The sequence below is a fragment of the Cyprinus carpio genome, chromosome A9 (genome assembly GCF_018340385.1).
Source record: "Cyprinus carpio isolate SPL01 chromosome A9, ASM1834038v1, whole genome shotgun sequence".
In the NCBI taxonomy this organism is placed as follows: Eukaryota; Metazoa; Chordata; class Actinopteri; order Cypriniformes; family Cyprinidae; genus Cyprinus; species Cyprinus carpio.
Window position 1 is genome coordinate 29987416 of NC_056580.1, and position 20566 is coordinate 30007981.

The following is a 20566-nucleotide window of genomic DNA, read 5'->3' on the forward strand; positions in this document are numbered from 1 at the left end:
TCATAGCCAGCGGTGTGAGAGCTCATGTTCAGCTGTGTTTGATTCGCATCACATAACTCTTCATAAACACCTCTGGTAATACAGGCACTGCAGGGGGTGTGACCGTATTATCTGTGGTGTGGTGTTGTGTGTGTGTTGGTGTTTTTTTTCCCCAAGTTCTGTTTCAATTTTAGTTTCTCTGTAATCTTTTTTCCATATCAATTTTTCTGTATTCAATTTTAATGGTTACATTCAATTTTAGTCAGTCAAAAAAACAAGTCTAATCAGTTGAAATCATGAAAATGTATATAATTTAAGAAAGGTTCCCAGTTTTCCTGTAATATTTTTTCTAGAGTCAATTTTATTATTACATTTATTAAATTATTATGAAATAATCAGAAAAGCATGTATAATTAATTGAAGTCACTATACTTTTGCAATTTAACAATTTACATTTTACATCTTCTGGATCACATTTTAATGGTTTAAATTTTAATAATCTAAAATCGTATCTAATGAGTTGCATTCATAAAACGTTTACTTGATTAATTTTTACAATAATAGGGTCCTTTGAAAGGTTTTATTGTTTCAGAAATTATGTTTTGTCAGTTTAATTTTTTTTTAAAGGACTTATTTTTTTTATATTTACAAATCAAAATGCTGGTAATAAAATGAAGGCATAAAACATAAACATAAAACACAGGTGGGGTGTGCCTCACAGGGGCCACGGTGGAGGAGGTGCAGAGACACTGGAGATGGCTGGATCAGAACCTGCTGCAGTTACATGGACAGACACAACAGAATAAAGAAGACGCTGCCAGTTTCGTGCTGGGCAAAGTGAAGGCACGCCTCCCCACACACTCACACAGACACAACATCCAGTTCAGACTCTGAATCTCTCTGTGCTCTGCTGTAGGGTTTAATCGCGGAGGAGGTTCTGGGCGGTCAGGCTGCACGGGAGGATGATCCGGCACGCTTTCGGGAAGATCTGGCGCGGTTCGAGCAGCGCTTCGGCCTCCCTCAGCGAGAGAAGCTGGTGACGCATTACTCCTGCTGCTGCTGGAAGGGCCGCGTGCCGCGCCAGGGCTCACTGTACCTCACCACCAACCACATCGCCTTCTACTCCTTCCTGCTGGGCAAAGAGGGTGAGGACATAAGCAGATCTGAAATGATTGACCCTTCTGCCTCTCTGTGCTGCGTGTGTAACTCGTGTGTGGTGTGTTTGCGCTCAGTGAAGCTCTTAGTTCCGTGGGCTGAAGTGACGCGGCTGGAACGCGTGTCGGTGGGTTTGCTGACGGACGTGATCCGTGTTCACACCAGACGGAAACAGAGGGATTTCTCCATGTTTCTGAACGTGGACGAGGTGATGATGGTCATGTGTCAGCTGGCTGATATCGCCCTCCGCAGGCTGCTGGACAGCGGTGGACTCACACTGGACCAGTCGCTGCAGGACTCCACCAACATCACCAAGAGGTGAACATCTGCATCACATCTGCATCACATCTGCAGTCACATGTTCTCCGTGGTTCTGAATGTGGACGAGGTTATGAAGGTCAATCACATCTAGAGTTGCAAAGGGGCAGAACATTTCCTGGAAATTGTGAGGAAAATTTCAATGGGAACTTCGTCTTGGGAATTTTGGAAATATTCCAAATTTGAAATTTACCAGCAATTTTGTGGAATTTATGAGGATTAATTGGAAATTTAGGGAAATTTATAATACTATCATATACAAACAAACAAACATATATATATATATATTATCACTATATATATAGTATAACTATATGCTATATATATATATATAATGTTCTTTTTTTTTTTTTTTTTTACAACATTTTGTTTGATCATAGGCTGTTAAAAAAGGCTTTCTATTTTAAATGAACGCTGTTCTTTTTTTTTTTTTTTTTTACTCTTTATTCGTCAAATATCAATAATACATTAGTTTGAAAAAAAAAATTAGTAACCCACCTGTTTCCAAACTTTAAGATTATAACATCATCATATGAGCCCATGATTTTGAAGATCAGTGGTGACACTGAGACTGTAGGAGTAATGATGCTGACAAATACAGACTGCACATCACAGAAATACATTAAATATATTAAATATATCGAAAACTCAAAAAAACAAAGTCTACCATTATTAAAACTGTCATAATACTAATACTACTGCTGCAATATTATTTTTTTGTTCTGTATTTTTTTTATTAAAAATAAATCGAAAGCTTGATGATGCAAAAGATAAGCAAATGTCTGTAAAACATTAAAATATAATAATGTTTCCCAAACTTCGTGATGATAACAAGAAAACACAGCTTGAGCTGGTTCATACCTCATAAATTATCAATGAAATAGCGTAACTCGCTTAGATTTGTCATATCTTGATTTTACAGGCTAGCTAGCTACTGTATAAACACTTTTTGGTGTTTACTAGTTAAACTTGAATCCTACAGATCAAATTTATTTAGAATCTCATGAACACTCAGATTGTAGTCTGGGCTCACGTGTGTCTGCAGAGAAACGTGCAGGGGGGAATCCCTCTCGTAGGAGACGAGAGAGGAGTGTGTGTGTGTGTGTGTGTGTGTGTGGGGTCATTTTCAGACTTCTGTTTTATTATTATCTCACCTAAATGTTTGTTCAGTCCCTGTATGTGTTTTTACAGCGGTAAAGCCTAGTTTAGTTGCACACAGCACAAGGAAGTTTGAAACTATTTTTAAATAGTTTAAAAATTAACACTTACCAAGATGGAGATTTTGATATTCAGTGTGCAGGATTCAGGATGTGATGTGTTGATGTTATGGAGGACAGCACAGTGCATGTAGGGGTGTGTCCTCAGTAGCCCTGCAACCCTAATCACATCTAAAACTCCTTCCCATCTGCACCGCATCTATCATCTGTTCTGATAAAGACATCAGGGAACCTGTTTTATGGGCCTCTTTGAATAGTACTCGCTCTCTATCCAGCCAGTCGTCAGCAGGGATTTGATTCTCGTATACTTCCTTCACTAAAAGAGAAGTTCTGGTATGAGAAAGACAGCGAAAACAAGTAAAGCAGAACAGAGAGCAACCGTCTGCAGAATATAGAGATGATAGTTGTGAATCAGAGGCTGATGAACGGTTAAGAGAGAAATCACGGTGGGTTTGTTCTCTGCTTACCAAAATCAAAAACCTAGCTGGGGCTGTGGGCTGTGCGATGGGTGTGAAAACTGCATTTGCATGCGGAGCCGCGTGTGTATTTATAGAGCAGTGGGTTTGTTCTCTGCTTGCTTTGATCAAAATCTTTCATCTATTTCAGATAAACAGCAGTTATATTTAGAGGTAAATTTATAATGCATCTAATTGTTCAACTCTTCCACACACACATAAACCCAACAATATCCCACCTATAAAATAAAAATCAACAAAAAAAAAAAAACAATATAACAATAAAAAAAAAAAACCATACGTTGTAAATTAACATATTTAAATTTACTCTCACAGGGTCATGCACTAAGAAAGCTCACAGACATCTATCTGCTGCCCTCGCCACTGGCCCGACCACTCTGCACCAAGCGTCTACATCATGCGAAGTTATGTCATGACTCCTGTCACGCACTCCTCACACACGCTGCCAAGCACCCCTAGCAAGAGATCTCTACACCACAAACCGTTATCAGTGCCACAGCACCCTCAACGAAACCCCACACAAATCTAAACACACCCCACACAGAAGTAAAAAATCCATCACACACCATACAAAGATCATCAGCTGCTTTAGGAAGAGCTCACCCAGAAATTAACATCCTGCCATGGGTTCATTTCGGCTAGCAACCACTACCAACATACAAAAAAAAAAAACAACCAAAGAAAATTTATAAAAAAGTAACAAAAATCATAAAAAAATCAAAAAATAAAAAAATAACAATAAAAAAAAAAAAAAAAAATATCATGAAAGTATCATAAATGTATCAATAAGGAACAAATATCATAAATGTATCAATAAGGACAAAAAGTATCATGAAAGTATCATTAAAGGGATACTCCACCTCGTAATGTAAATTCTGTCATTAATCACTTACCACCATGTCGTTCCAAATCCGTAAAATCTTCATTCGTCTTCTGAACACAATTTAAGATATTTTGGATGTAAACTAGGAGGCCTGTGACTGTCCCATAGACTGCCAAATAAATAACAGTGTCAAGGTCCAGGAAAGGTATTAAAGTCGTGGTCAGAATACTCCATCTGCCATCAGACGTGCAATCTGGGTTATATGAAGCGACACGGGAAACACTTTCTGTAAGCGAGAAAACAAAATAAATGACTTTTTTCAACTATTTCTTTGTCAGCAGTCCTCCTCTGTGTCTCTCCATATCACCGTATGCTCTGTCTGGTGGCATCCGCGCGCAACAATGGAATGCCCTGTATCTACATGCATTTAGCTTTGATTTGAAATAAAACAGCGCATCCTTGTGGCACGGATGACATTCATTATGATAAATGTATCAATATTGATGTTTTGATCTTTAAATGAGGACATTTAGCTCACTTATTAGCACACTTTCCAATTCATTGATTTATTCACTATTTCTTAATTTGTGAATTTCTTAATTGTAATGAAACATTGTTTTAGTCTAGTCAGTTCATGCTACAGCACTTTATACAATACAGATGATTTCAAAGCAGCCTCACAGTGATAAACAGGAAAATAACAGTGTTAACGTTTCAGACGTCCATCAGTTATGAAACAAACATCTCTGCAGAAGATTCTTCAGATCAACTCAGTCCAAATCTTTCGAGATATTGTCAGTGCAGTCAAATCAGTAATATTACTGAATATGAGCTATATTTTAAGCCCCCACTGATTAAGCCAAAGGTGACCGTGGCAATGAAACCAGGCTCAGTTTTTCAGCTCACGCAGGATTTCTTCAGTGAGGCCGAGAGTGATGTGTAATGTGGTACTATACGTGCTGTGGTGTGTGTGTGTGTGTGTGTGTTGGCAGATCGACTCGTCTGCATTCGAGTCAAGCGGTGAGCGCGTGCATGCCCTGAGGTTAGTCGGCAATTACACCGTGTCGCTCCTACTTCCTAAGACCCCCGCGTCATCACTTTTTTTTCCGTAGTATCCAATCAGCTGGAAGACGAGGTTCCAGCTGATCGAGCCTGCTCCATCGGGACGAGATGGTGGGGCGGAAAAGTAAGGCACCGGCCTGAGGACGATCTGCAAATGGAAACAGGAACTAATCTACGACACGGAAGCCCGGCGCAAGGAAATCCTCGCGGTAGTATCTCTGATCGGCTCTCGGGTTGACCATTTAGATAATCCCGCGCAAAGGTTATTTCAGCTCTCAGTGAGGGCAAGAGACTTTGCACAGTACAGTATAGATACTCAGGTTCACTAGAATAATTCATGGGAAGGCTTGGGTTATCACCGCACATGAACTGGAACATACACATTTATTAGGAATATAATATGGAGTATAAACCACACTAAAATGCAAGTTAGCATTTTGGGTGCAGCGCTCTCTATAGCGCAGCGTGTGTTTTCTGCTCTCATAGGTCTCCAGCCACACCATTACTACAACTTTCTGTTCACGACACCGTCCCATCAGACGACGAGGACAGCAGCGAAATCAACGGGCAGCATCGCTGATAAGCTCTGCGTCACAAATGTCACACAGGGACCTCGGTCCACATTCCACCCCAGCCAATCAGACGCTAAAGAACAAAGACCAGTGTGAGTAACCACATCATTCATCTTGCACAACCGCAGGGGTCATGTTCAGATAACTCTTTTAGTAATTACGTTTTATTTTGATAATTGTATTTTTTAGTTTGTAATTGTTTTATAGGTTTTTTTTTTTTTTTTTTTTTTTTTTTTTTTTTTTTTTTTTTTTTTTTTTTATTTTTTTTTTTTTTTTTTTTTTTTTTTGTTTTTTGTTTATAATTGTTTTATTTTTTTTTTTTTTTTTTTTTTTTTTTTTTTTTTTTTTTTTTTTTGTCATGGTAAGTCATATTTTTGGTAATTTATTTTTATTTTTAAAAAATTTAATTTTTATTTTGCAAAATTAGTCGTATGTTAAAGTTTTTTTTTTTTGTCATTTTTAGTTCTAAGTAACTTTTTATTGTTTAGTAATATTTATATTTTTTACTTTTCAATTAACGTTTATAAAAAAGGAGTTTTTTTGTCTTTTTTCTTTAGTCATATTTTCTATAATTTTTTTTTTATTTTAATTATCAAACAAGTTTTAGTTTTTTTTTTTGGTCATTTTTTACGTGCATATTTTTATAAAATTTTTTATGTTTTTTTTATTTAAAGTTTAGGTTTTTGTCAATTTTTAATAATATTTTTATTTATAAATTTAATTTTTTATATTTTCATTACATTTTAGTTTTTTTTTGTCATTTTTAGTAATATTTTTATTTTTATTATTTTTGTAATTTTAATTCATTTTAGTATTTTTTTGTCATTTTTAGTTTTATTTGTCTGTATAGTTTTTATAAATTTTTATTTCAGTTTGAGGAATCAAGTTAGAGTAAAGTAAAATGAGAAATGTTGCTTTTTATGGTTTTAATTTTAGCTTCAGTGTTAGTTTTAATTAACTGTAGCAACCCTGGTACACAGTTACAATACATAATGAAGATGTTTTAGTCTTATTTCACACCAAAATCAAAGAATTTTTTACAATCAAATTATTGATTTTTTTTTTTTTTATAATTGAATTATATAATTTGCACATTACTTACTATTTAAAGTACAACTCCTTCACATCATATCTCTAAAACACATTTCACATATATTCTCTACACTTTTTATACAAAAAAAAAAATAAATAAATGAACTAAATGAACTTTAAAATAAATGCATTACAGCATACTGAGGGTTGGGTGTAAAATCTGTGTTTAACAATGCCACAAACAAAAAAATCTTAAAAGAGAGAGTTACACCAAATAATAATATTGTCTCATTTTCTCACAACTTTTAGGTTGTTCCAAATATGTTGTTAACAAACGGTTTATGGTTGGCCCATTGACCTCATTCTCAGAATATCTTCTTTTCGTCAGCAGACAGAAACTCACACAAGGTTTTGGAACCGCTTGAGGGGGACGTAGCGGGCAAATGACAAGAATTTGCCTTTTGGGGTGACACGGTCTCCCTTTAAGTGTTTCTAAAAAATATGCCTTGAGGCAAAACACAGTTAGCAAATAATGTCACTTTTTGTTGATTTGTGAGGTGAAATGTGCGGCTGAGGATGTTTTTGTCTCCCTTCAGAAACGGAGCACGTTCGGAGGAGCGATTGTGGGGACGAACAATTACACTGAGTTCGGTCGCGGCGTTCACATGTTCCGCACGGATAAAATCCGTAAGCTGGTGGCGCGTGGGATCCCGTCTAGTCTCTGCGCGGATGAGCTGTGGCTCAACTTTCTCCGGTGCGCGACGGAAGCAGAGGAAGAGAGAGAAGTTGCTGTGAGTGCCACCAGAACAGAAGAGAAAGTCGCTCTAATATTTGTCCAGCTCAAGTCTCTGAGCATAGACTACACTTACTCTTCTTCTGCTTTGCTCTTATTTGGTTATTTATTTGAATTCTCAGCTCACGCAGTCTGTACGCACAAGAGTTCTATTACATGCTGCACAATCATCCCAAATGTTAGGCAATTATGTAACTAATATAAAATGATTTACATTACCGATCAGAAGTTGGGAATAATTAAGATTTTTTTTTAATGATTTTGAAAAGATTTTGAATGAAGTGAGTCTCTTCTGCTCACCAGGACTGCATTCAACCAACAAATCGATACTTTTATTCATCAAAGACACATTAAACTGATCAAAAGTGACAGTAAAGAGAATCCTGAAAAATCAAATGCATCACAGTTTCCAACAAAAATATTGTGCAGACACAGCTGTGGTTAAACATTGAGTAATAATCGAGAAAATGTTTTCTTGAGCAGCAAAATCACTCGTACTTAGAATGATTTCTGAAGATCATGTGACACTGAAGACTGGAAGTAATGATGCCTGAAAATACAGCTGCACACACCAGAAATAAATTACAGTTTCAACAGATATTCACAAGAAAACAGGCTGTTTGACAATTAAGAATTAATATTGCCACATTTTTTACTGTATGTTGTAGTAAATAAACTGCAGCACCTGGTGGAGCAGAAGAGGCTTCCTAAACCAGCATTAAAATTATATTAATTTTATTCGAAATCTTGGCAGTAGCTGTATTAATTTTCTCGTATAATTGTACTAAAAAAGTCATGCCAAAAATATAAATCTGATAGTCGTTAATATTCCCTCTTCATATGTGTCCCCCATGATCCAAATTCAGTGTTTGCAAAATCTAAATATTTCTCTACCACCTTATGTTATTAAAATATACATTTGTGTTTATTATTGTCTCTTATGATTTATGTCAAGACGACACCTCAAGCCACACTGTTCTCTACTGGATCTCATATTCCTGTGTTTTTCTTGTGTTCCAAACTGAGGACCTATTCCCTTGTGTGTCAGTCCAGAGAGTTCTTGGGAAGACAACGCTTATGAGCATTCTAGATAAACCACAGATCAACATCCATCATCTTTCTCTGGTTTTTTACTGGGGAACACATCCTCTCCATCTCGTCTCTCAGACGGGTGTTCCCTCGCGTGGCCGCGAACGTTTCATATGGCTACCCAGCTACTAACACGGATCTGCTGGAGAGATTTGCCGAGGGGAGAGCAGCATCGCCACGGTGAGGAGGATCGAGGCGATGAACTGCACCGCTCGCTCGCCGGAGCATCCAGACTTCCAGAGCCGAGACGGGGATCTCAGCGCTGCGCCGCGCGTGCCTGGGACCCGCCTACCCCGCACGGGTACGCCTTCCGAGGAAACCCCGCCATCGGCTACTGCCAGGTGACCGCGCTCGCTAGTGCTAGTGCACTACACAAGATAAAGCCACATCGACTCAACGGTGATGGTTTTTGTTGTGGTGTTGATGTGATCACTGATGGTGTGGTGTGTTCGCCGCAGTCCATGAACATCCTGGCCTCTGTGATGCTGCTAGTTACACTAAAGAGGCGAGGATGATCGGAAGCGTTTGCTGCTTGGTCACTGGTGTCGCGAGCGCCATGCTGCCTGACTACCTTCAACCGCAGGGTCATCGGTGTGTGTTGGGCTCGTCCACGCCTGAACACCTGTCCTGCTTCCCTTCTGAAAACGATCTTATCTTGTGCTCTGCACTGATCAGAGCACAGCCAGAAAAAAGAAAAAACTGGTCTAGTTCCACATCTTCAGAAAACTTCATTACTGACACAAAAACATTTTCAAAATCTTGCACTGAAATATCAAATAAAGTGTTGAAGATGTAGCAAAGAAATGGCTCCTGAGTGATCGAGGTGATACGTGCTGAAACTATGAGTGATTTGTAGATTAAAAATGTAAAAACGATTAGAAAACGATGAGGGCGGAGTTGTAACGCTGCTGATGTCACTTCCTGTGTGTCAGGAGCCCAGGTGGATCAGTCGGTGTTCGAGGAGCTGATCCGCGAGCGTCTGCCGGAGCTGTCCGAGCGTGTGCCTGACCTCTCTCCGCTGGCGTCGGCGTCGCTCACGTGGTTCCTGACGCTGTTCGTCAGTGTTCTGCCCTTCCGCTGGCGGCTCTGTTGTGTCCTCGGCTATGCCTGTCTTCTACCTTCCGGCAATCAGAGCATCCTTCCAGAATCTCGCTGGCGGGTGCTGGGCATGCTCACGCACGGAAGAGCTCAGCTCCTGCAGCGGCAACCGGACCATGGCGCGCGGCATGATCCTGACCAGGTGATCAGATAACCCCCCGCTCCTCTAAACCTCAAACACCCTAAAATCTAGCCGGCCTGACCTTACCGAGGTGCCATGGTTCTCTTCACAAGCAGTTCACGGAGTTTATTCTTATTTCAATTTAATTTCAAAATTTGATCATTTCAATTATTGTATGTCCACAAAATATTTCATATTTAAAACATGACATTTCATGAATCATTAAATATTTTATATTTAAGCATTTATCAATATGCAACAATATTTAATATTTTAATAATTTCATAAATCATTTAATATGTTGTATTTAAACATTTTTATTGATTGTATGCATTATTTCATATATTTTATTAATCATTAAAAGAGTACGTATTTCATCATTTCTATTTATATGCACAATATTTAATATTTAATCATTTTATGAATCATTAAATATTTAATATTTAATCATTTTAATTTTATAAATACCAGTATTTCCATATTTAATATTTTCATTAATCATTAAATACTTCATATTTAATCATTTAAATTTATATGTACCAATATTTAATATTTAATCATTTTCATTTATATGCAACAGTATTTCATATTTAATATTTTCATTAATCATTAAATTTCTCATATTTAATATTTTTCATTTATATGCATGAATATTTCACATTTAATTATTTTAATCATTAAAGAGTATGTATTTTATCATTTCTATTTATATGCACAATATTTAATATTTAATCATTTTATTAATCATTAAATATATTTATCATATTTTTAAATATATTAAATCATATTTAATCATTTGAATTTATATACACCAGTATTCCATATTTAATATTTTCATTAATCATTAAATTCCTCATATTTAATATTTTTCATTTATATGCATTAATATTTCACATTAAATTATTTTAATCATTAAACATTTCATATTTAATCATTTTTTTGTTTATATGCACCAATGTTTCATATTTAATTAAATAGTTCATATTTAATCATTTCAATTTATGTACACCGATATTTCATATTTAAACATTTAATGTATCATTTTTATTATTATTATGCCACAATATTTCATATGTAATCATTTCATTAATCATTAAATATTTAATATTGAGTTGTTTTCATTTATATGCACCAATATAACAATAGCAATGAGTAACAATACATAAACAACGATGTTTACCTGCGAATATTTACAGAGAGACTTTCATATAAATAAGAGAGAAGTTATCAGTGAAGGTTTTCTTGAGTGATGATGCAATCAGGGTTCTGAATCGATTCACTCAAACTGATTCACTGAACTGGATCAAACTTATCTTTGTTTGTTTTGGTGGTGTTTACGCGGCTCTACTGAATCATTCCTGTTTGAACACTCAACAAAAATAATCAGTCTTTAGGAGATGTGCTAGAACCCCTGGATTATTGGATCTAATCTCCCAGCACTCCTGTCTGCTTGGCGAACTAGTGAGCGGGAGAGTGAGTCCTGAAGGTGATGTCTGTGTGTGTGTGTGTTTGCGTGTGGTGTGTGTTAGTTTCCTGGAGCAGCTCAGGACCTGAGGAGGGGGGGGGGCACACGTCTGGCTGAAGACGCAGGGATCGTCTATGTTGAACAGCACCCACGCTCAATAAAGCACGCCCATGAGGTGTGGGTCTGCATGCACCAGCTCGTTGCAGGTTCGTCACCATGCATGTGTTCTCATCCCGTGGTGATGCTTCTGTGTGTCCTCAGAAAGTCAGCGGTGTTCTGTGAAGCATGTGGAGATGCTGAGGAGCCGCCGCGTTGGTAAGGGCTGAGGCGCACGAGGGACTCCACCAAAGACAAGCAGGTAGTGAGCCTTTAACTCCTTTCACTTCTCTGAACGGCCCCCTCTGCTTGAACCTGTGTGTGTGTGGTTTGGTGTGTGTGTGTGTGTTTGCAGCTGCGGTTGGTCACTCCAGACGTGTCTCTGTCGCCGGGAGATCTGTCGGAGCTCTACGATCTCTTCAAGGTGACGCTCCTGAACCCTTTACTGTTACACCTACACTCTCAGATCTAGGAATTGTGCAGGCCATAAACTCTTGTGTTCTGTAGGTGTGTTCGTATTTCATTCACCCTGATGTATTCACACTAAACCCTGAAAACATGCGGAAGAGTGTTGGTGTTCTGTCTGCTGACGGTCTTCCTTGAATATTTTTAAGGAAGCGCTGAGAAGAGAAATCCACAAAACTTAAATATGTCAACAAACATCAAACAAGGAATTTGAACAGCATTTATCTAGGTGTATCAGATTTATGTGCGGAATATATGCTCATGCATATTCAAACATAACATTCAGAAAACTGTCAATCTGCAATTCTTCATGTAATAATCTATGACCGGTTTACCCTGTTTGAACCTATAGTATTAGGTCTTCCTTAAATATAAGGTGATGAGAGTCTTATATGTTAAAAACATACTATGTCTTTATTATTTATAATAAATCTACGATGTTGTTCTTAAAAGCAATCTATTCAAAATCCTCAGATCACGTTACGCACCTGATTTCATATTTTAATCGATTTTTAGTTTTATACTTTTGGGTTTTCACTTTCGTTTAATTTAAGTTTAGTATATAGATATTTTTTAAATTGTAGTATTTGTATTAAGTCTGTATATTTTATTTATAGTTTTAGTTATTTTAGTACTATAACTAAAAATGTAGAAATTAATAAGTTAATATATATTTTAATTAAATATATCAGTAGGTCAAAAGTTTGGAACATACTATTTTAATGTTTGAAAGAAGTCTATTTGCGCATCAAGCCTGCATTTATTGATCCAAGAATACAGAAAAAACAGTCATATTGTGATTAGTTATTACAATTTAAAAATAATTGTGTTTAAATTTATTCTACTTAAATTATCATTTATTTCTGTATGCCAAAAGCTGAAATTTTTAGGTCAGTTATCACATGATCCTTTAGAAAATAATTTAATACTGATGCTTCATTATCAAAGTTGGAAAACAGTCGCTGCTTAATAGTTTTTCAGAACCTGTGATACTTTTTAGTAGGATATGTTTTTTAAAATATAAATATTTTGTAATAAAAATACACTACTGGTCTTCTGTAATTTGGGTGTCAGTAAGTTTTTTTCTTTCTTTTTTTTAAATTTTAAATAAAATAAGTACTTGTATCAGCAAGAATGTGTTTAAATTGATTAAAAGTGATAGTAAAGAAATATTATTAGATATATATTATTAGATTTTTTTGTTATTGTGAATAAAATGCAGTTCTGTTTACCTTTTCTTCATCAAATAATTAGACAGCAGAACTGTTTCAACACTCATTAATAAATCAGATATTAGAATGATTTCTACATGATTATTGTTGATATATGGAGTTACATTGTGTGACACTGAAAGGCTGGAGTCGAAGTAATGATGCTGAAAAATTCAGCTTTGCAGCACAGGATAATATTTTTTTAAAGTATATTAAATAGAGGGGGAAATAGAAACTATGTATTTTAAGTTGTAATAATATTTCACAATATTACTGTTTTTTTCTGTTATTTTTGATCAAAATAAATGCAGAAGGTAGGCTTTTGATGAGCAGAAGGAGGACTTATTCTTTTCCAAAAACATTAAAAAATAGTAAAGTTTCCAAACTTTTGGACCTATGTACTGTATGTGGGGGTGTGGTTGTGTTGTTTATATTTAGTTTTAAAAATATATATGTATTTGTTGTTTTAATAGTATTAAGTACTCGTGTGTGTGTGGGGGTGTTGTGATTGATTATAGTGGTTGTCAGTGTTTAAGCGTTGGTGTGGTGTTGCAGAAGAGCCACGCATCCAGTCTGTCTGGGGGGTGATCGGTGTCTCCTACTCACTCTGCGGTCTCCTGCTCCTCCCGAGGCTCGGCGGAGGCGGTGTGGAGCGCTAGTGGTGTGGACCGGGGCTCAGTTTTAAGAGTCTGATTGCAGCTGATGATCGCCACTGGAGCTTGTGGCACACACACGACACCGTCGCCAGCGCGCATCACTCTGCTGGAAAAGGACGAGACGGCCTCTCCTCGCACCTTCCTCAGTTCACTTACATGCTGGGGTACATTCAAACATCACACCACACGCTGTTGCTCCTGTGCTTGCCGCCAGTCACTGACAGCAGCGGTTTCTCTGCAGACCCTGCTGTACTGCGAGGAGCTGAACGAGAAGATCGGCTGCATGCGTTACCGACTGCACATCCCTACGGTTCAGAAGACAACACCAGGATCCTCCAGGGGACAGACCACCACAGAAAGGCCTTAATCTTTTATTTAAACCACCTCGTTAGATCAGAGCAGAACGGACGACGGTGGATACAAGAAGGTTGTTGGCGTTGTTTAAATTGCTGCAGCACTGCACACAGGGGAGAAAAAAAAATATTCCTCAGTATTCTGTCTTGATTTCAGTTCAAATCTCATACACATCCTTAAATCCAGAGATATTTACTGGGAGAGCCACAATCAATTTGAAGAACATGAACATGAAGTCTGTTTTGAGAAATTAAAAAATCATTACCTTTAACTGCGGGCGGAGACAGACATTAGAGAACATATTGATGTATTGTGTTTCCTTTAATTATTCCATCATAGATCTCTTTAATTGGTCTTAAAAAGTTAAAAACTTGAAATATTTTTTTTTATTTTAAATTAAGATAAATTTATTCAGGAAGCAAAAACGGGCTTTCTTTAAGATATGAATCTTGGTTTTTTGTTTATGACTAAAATTGTGATCGCAATTTAATTTTAGGGCTTTTGTATATAGTTTTTTTTTATTATATCAATATGGTATAACATAAAAAAAAAATAATAATAATTATAGGATTACTTACTATATAAAAATATGTATGATGAATACAAAATAAACAATATTTCTATTTGAATATTTCACTGTGAAATAAAAAAAATTCGATAGTATTAACATGTATAAATCATAATTTATTTTACATTTAGAAAACCTAAGATGTACAGGAATTTGTCTTAATTTATTATTTTCAAATGTTAAACCATCAGACTTTTTCTATTTTGACAGAAAATGCTGGTAGTTAATAAAAATATAATAAAAATGTGAAGAATTTTATGTGAAATCTAATTGCTTTTTTTACTTTAAAACAACATCAAATATCAGAAAAATCAACTTAATCTCAAGGGAAGATCACGATTATATTTCTCATATCTTCATTGGCTTCTCCAGGAATACTTGTCTTGTTTGAGGATGTTAATCGAACAACAAGATAGGAAATGCGAGTAATTAAGTGTTTTGGCAGGGCATTAATGTCAAGTCAGCTTTGATTTCTATCGTGGTTCATACAGTAGAGAGCTCTCGAGCAGCTTCCAGTAATGAGGCAAGGACAAGTTTATTAATACTAGTATAAGCACATTTTATTACACAATGGTAATCTCAAAGGCTTTACATAAAAGAAATGTTAAAATAATCTGAAGAAAATACATAACAAAAATAAAAAACAAGCAATTTTAAAACCTTGGAAATTATTAAAACATTGATGATGTGAAATGAATTTAAAAAAAGTTAAAAATAGAAAATGATTTCATTAAAATACACGTGAATAGTAAGACTACAGTGCAGTCAGTTCGTGAAATGAAGCAGGACAACAGCAGTTGTGATGAAACTCCTCCGTGAGAAACAACTGAGTTTATCTGTGAGCGCTCTACAGGGGGCAGCAGAGCGGTGAAATCCCTCATTAGATGATTATTAGTTGTGTGAGGCTCCTGATGCTGTGTGCTGTGTTGGTGATGTTCTTCAGACTCTGAGACTACGAGGACACAGAAGACTTGCGTTCTAATCGCTGACCGAGTCAACCGTGTTGTCAAGCAACCAGGACCTCTCTGTGTCATGGCTGCACAACGGTACGTGTGGAGTGTGTGTTTGCTGTGTGTGTGTGTGTTTCTGAGTGACGGTGTGTGTGTGAGGTATTCAGTTTGTCTGTGTGTGGTGTGGTGTGTGTACAGTGTGGTGTAGTGTGAGGTGCCCTGTGTGATATCAGGTGGTGTCTGATGTGTGTGCAGTGTGGTGTCTTGTGTGTATCAGCTGGGGGTGGTGTGTGTGTGGGTGTGGTGTGTGTGGTGTGTTGGTGTGTCATGTGTGTATCAAGTGGTGTGTGTGTGTGTGTGTGTGGTGTGTGTCGTGTCTGTTGTGGTATCAGTGTGTGTGTGTGTGTGTGTCGTCTGTGAGGTGTGTGTGGTGTATCCAGTGTGAGTGTGTGTGTTGTCGTGTGTGTGTAATGAGTTGTCTCTGTCGGAAGAGAGAGAGAGGAAGAGTTATGAAGAGCATGTGTTGGTTGTGTGTGTGTACTCAAGTGTGTGTGTCTGTGTGCTGTGTGTGTTAGTGTGTGTGTGTGTTGTCTGTGTGTATCAGTGTGTGTTGTCTGGTGGTGTAGCAGTGTGTGTGGTGTTGTGTGTGTGTGTAGGTGTTACTGTGAGTCGTCGTGTAGTGTGTATCAGTGTGTGAAGTGGTGGTGGTGTGTGTGTGTGTGTGTGTACGTGTGCTGTGGTCTGTGTGTATCGGAGTGGGTGTGTGTGTAATCAGTGTGTGTTGCTGGTGTGTGTGGCTGTGTGTTCAAGTCAGTGTGCTTAAGCGGTGTGTATGTGTGGGGGTGGGCTAGTCTGTTGAGGTATACGCTGGTGTGTGTGGGTGTGTATCAGTGTGATGGTGTGTGTCAGTGTGAGTGGGGTGGTGTGTCTGTGTTGTACTCGTGTGCATTGTGTGTTTGTATGTGTGTGTAGTGGGTGTCGTTGTGGTATCAGGTGTGTGTCTGGTGTGGGGTGTGTGGTGTATGTGTGCTGTGTGGTGTGTCGTGTGTGTATCAGTGTGTGTCGTGTGTGTTGTCGTGTCGTGTGTCTGTGTGTATCAGTGTGTTGTGGTGTGTGTGTGTCTGTGGTGTTGTCTTGTACAGTCGTGTGGTGTGTGTATCAGTGTGAGTGTGTGTGTGTGTGTGGTGTGTGGTGTGTGTAAATGATGTCTCGTGTCTGAAGGAGGAGAGGAAGATTGATGAAGAGCATGTGGTGTGTGTTGTATTACAGTGTGTGTGTGTTGTATCAGCTGTGTGTGGTTGTGTTGTGTGTTATCAGTGTGTGTGTGTGAGATTTGTGGAGGGTGGTGTGTGTGTGTTATCAGGTGTGAGTATCAGGTGTGTGTGTGTGGGTGTAATGAGTCTCGTGTCTGAGGGAGAGAGGAAGCGTTATGAGGAGCCGCTGGCAGCGATGCTTCAGGGGACTGAGCCGAGAGAAGCAGAAGGACGAGGAGAAGCCTCTTCCTCTCATGACGGCAGGTGATAATTCAGCTTGAGCTCCGACTGATGCGGAGACACACTACTCCACACATTCAGTGTGTTAGATCATTCCTCCTCTTAAAGCACCGTGCACGTGAACGCGGTTTAAAACATTTCAGGTTATTCAGTTCTGCAGATGCTCTTATCCAAATGAGGATCTCACAAACCAAGCACAACTACAGTACGTTTAGATCTTGACACCCCCATGAAGACAAACAGAACAAATACGTATGTATTTAAATAAAGATCTCGTTTAGGGCTTGCATGCGAAAAAAAATCTAATTGTGATTTTTCTGATAAAAATTGTGATCGTAGTTTTATTTTTGGCAAAACTTGGGGATTTTATATTGGTGATATTTAGCTATAAAAATAAATTTAACTTTACTATTACATATACTATATATAAAAAATTATGTAAATGACTAAAAAAAATACTATTGGGATATGTCACTGTGAAATATAAAAGTGTTAGAGTGTATTATAAATTTTTTTATTTTATTTTACATTTAGAACTGTTAAAATTATACAAACTAATATTTGTCTAATTTCCTTCTCAAACATTAAACCTTCAAAACTCCTTATTTTGAAAGGGAAACGACAAATAAAAATAAATAGGAAATACTAAAAATAAAAATAAATATTAAATAGTGTAAGGCTTTCACGTAAAATAAACCATGTGAAGTATTAAAAAAGCATTTTTTTACATTTACAACTGTCAAAAATTTCAATATTAATTTCTTCATTTTCAAATGTTAAACCATCAGATTCTTATTTTGTGTACATTACTAAATACAAATAAAATAAATATTAATATTGTAATATTTCACTATTAAATAAAAAAGTGAAAGTATTAAGATAACTTAATCATTACAAATTACGGATTTATGCTTAATTTTGAAATGATTAAGTCATCAGACTCTTATTTTGAAGGAGAATCCAGCGGGAGTCAGGTTCTGTCCTTCAGGAAGCGTTGCGCTTCACTATCAAACACACTCGCATATATTTATGTAAATTACCATCTGTCTGAACATTGTTGATTTTATCCTGGTACTGCTTGGTTAGTAGTTGACCCGACGTACCCGTCTTGAGCTGATGGTTTCGAAGCTATCCGCTGGTGTGTGTTCTGTCCGCACCATTATTCCAGTTATGTAAGACGCTTGTAAAGCATGTTTCAGGGCGATACGGGCGAGGGCGAGCTTTCAGGCCATCGGGCAGGTCACAAGCCTAGTGCTGCAGATCGGAGGGCGCGGACCGCGCGGGTCAGAGCCACGGGCGAGGAGAGCAGTGGGCAGTCAGCTTCGAGCCGGTCAGTGCGCCCCTTCTTAATGATGCCGAGCAGGTGCTGGTCAATCTGGAGGAACCCGGTCCAGCTGAGCGACAGGCAGGATCATCAGCCGCCAAGCACGCGGTCAGTACCAGAGCCGGCCGGGTGCTGTGTCAGCAAACACACCCACGAGTGCCTGACCTCAATCCATGGATGCCCTGGGGGTGAGCCGGATCCCTCAGCGTTTCATCACTGACGAGCAGTTACTGTTATGACCGTATGATCAACTCACAGGAGGAAAATACCTGACCGATCATTATGATTGACGATTCGAATCATGAATTAAAAGCACCTTCAGATGGGTGAAGTACTCTTAAACACAATCAGCCATAAGAGTGACCCTCTCAGACACTCCTCGCTTAGAGCCAGACCAAACCCACAGCCAATCCAGCGTCATCATGCTGCGGTTACCAGGCCAGCCCTCATCATGAGGCGATGGAGCACTAGATCCCATCCACACCCGCGACGCCAGTCCTGGATGAACCATGGAGCTTTACCGCTCCCACACATGCCACAAAAACTCATCTGACAAAGAGAAATAAATCATGCACAACAAAATACTTTTATGTTTTTTATTCCAACAAGCATGAAGAGAGACTTAGTTTTCATCCACATTTACAGTCTGAAGACCTGCAAACACACAAAACAGAAGCGTTAGAACCACACACACACACACACACACACGTCCTTCAGTAGTCAAGCACACGCTTGAGGGAGCGTCAGATATGATCAAACACGTGTTGCGTTCAGTGTGTAGGCTATCTCCTGAATTCAAAAGACGAGGAGATTGTGGCTATTTCATCTCATCTTTTCTGGAGAGCTGCGTGATATATAAAATTACAATGAAACGCAGATAACTTTTCTGGTAACTTTCTTGCAATTGTGAGTTTATCTCTCGAAACTGACTTTCTCTCAACTCTGACTTTTCTGAGAACTGCGAGATATAATCTTGCACTTTATAACACGCAACTACAAGTTATAAACAAAAAAAAAAATAAAATAGTATTTCTTACATACTGATATATAACATCACGATTGAGAAAAAAGAACAGAAAATTTACTTTATTCTTTTTCTCCGAATTATTAATTTTTTTTTCCCCGAATAGCAGTTTAAATATCCAATTCTGCCTTGTCTTCTCTCGCAATTGTATTTTTCTACCATAATTCTGACTTTAACAGGCATTGATGTTGTTAATCCGCATTGAGGGAAAAAATACAATTTTACCTTTATTTTACAACTAGACTTGCTGCAATGCTGACTTATTTTGTCTGGAGAACTTTAGACAGAACTTACAATTCCTGACTTCATACACACAATTGTTCATCTCTCACCATTGATAAAAGACAAATTGAATTTTTCCCAGAGCAGATTCGAGTGTGAGTTTGGACATCACAATTCGAAAAGTCAAAGGCTCATGTAACTGCAAGTGTGTGACTGAAGTGTGGGTGTTGGTGTGTGGTTGTGTGAGTGAGTGACTGTAGTGTGTGTGTGTGTGTGTGTGTGTGAGAGTGAGTGAGGAAGGGGTGGTTTGTGTGGTGTGTGTGGGTGTGAGTGAGTGACTGTAGTTGTGTGTGTGTGTGTGAGTGAGTGTTTTAGTGTGTGTGTGTGTGTGTGTGTGAGTGAGTGACTGTAGTGTGTGTGTGTGTGTGTGTGTGTGAGAGTGAGTGACTGTAGTGTGTGTGTGTGTGTGAGAGTGAGTGACTGAAGTGTGTGTGTGTGTGTGTGTGTGAGTGAGTGACTGTAGTGTGTGTGTGTGTGTGTGAGTGAGTGACTGTAGTGAGTGTGTGTGTGTGTGTGTGTGAGTGAGTGTGTGTGTGTGTGTGCGGCTGACCCTGACCTCTGTGGGTGGTGACGGGGACGTATGTGACGAGGGTGTACAGCTTGTTTGGAGAGTCTTCGTCTTCGTTGCGTTTCCGGGACAGACGCACACGCATGCGGTACGGCACATTCCTGCAGAACACACACGTTATAACCACACCGAGACTGAGAACGACCCGCGGCAGCGGCGGCACCGGACACACTCACCGGACACCTTTGGCCCACACGGCCTTGTTGAGACGGGTGTCGATGCGGACGTCAGGCGTGCCCATCTCCTTCACCGCAAACTTGCGGATCTCCTTGAGCGCACGAGGAGCTCTCCTCTTGAAGGAGCTGCGGGAGGAGCAGAGGAGTGTGAGCCACACACACACACACACACACACACACTACAGAGCAGCGCTGAACG

General features: G+C 38.4%; 1 pseudogene across 1 annotated transcript in view; it reads right to left on the reverse strand.

Moving 5' to 3' along the window:
* Window positions 1–18899: 18899 nt before the first annotated feature.
* LOC109096516 overlaps window positions 18900–20566 on the reverse strand; it is a 3446-nt pseudogene continuing 1779 nt past the window's right edge. Inside the window, exons 3-5 of the transcript XR_006160886.1 lie at window positions 20368–20493; window positions 20180–20292; window positions 18900–18971 (exon numbers count right to left, since the gene is read on the reverse strand). The product of XR_006160886.1 is annotated as a 60S ribosomal protein L31-like (transcript). The remainder of the gene's footprint in view (window positions 18972–20179; window positions 20293–20367; window positions 20494–20566) is intronic.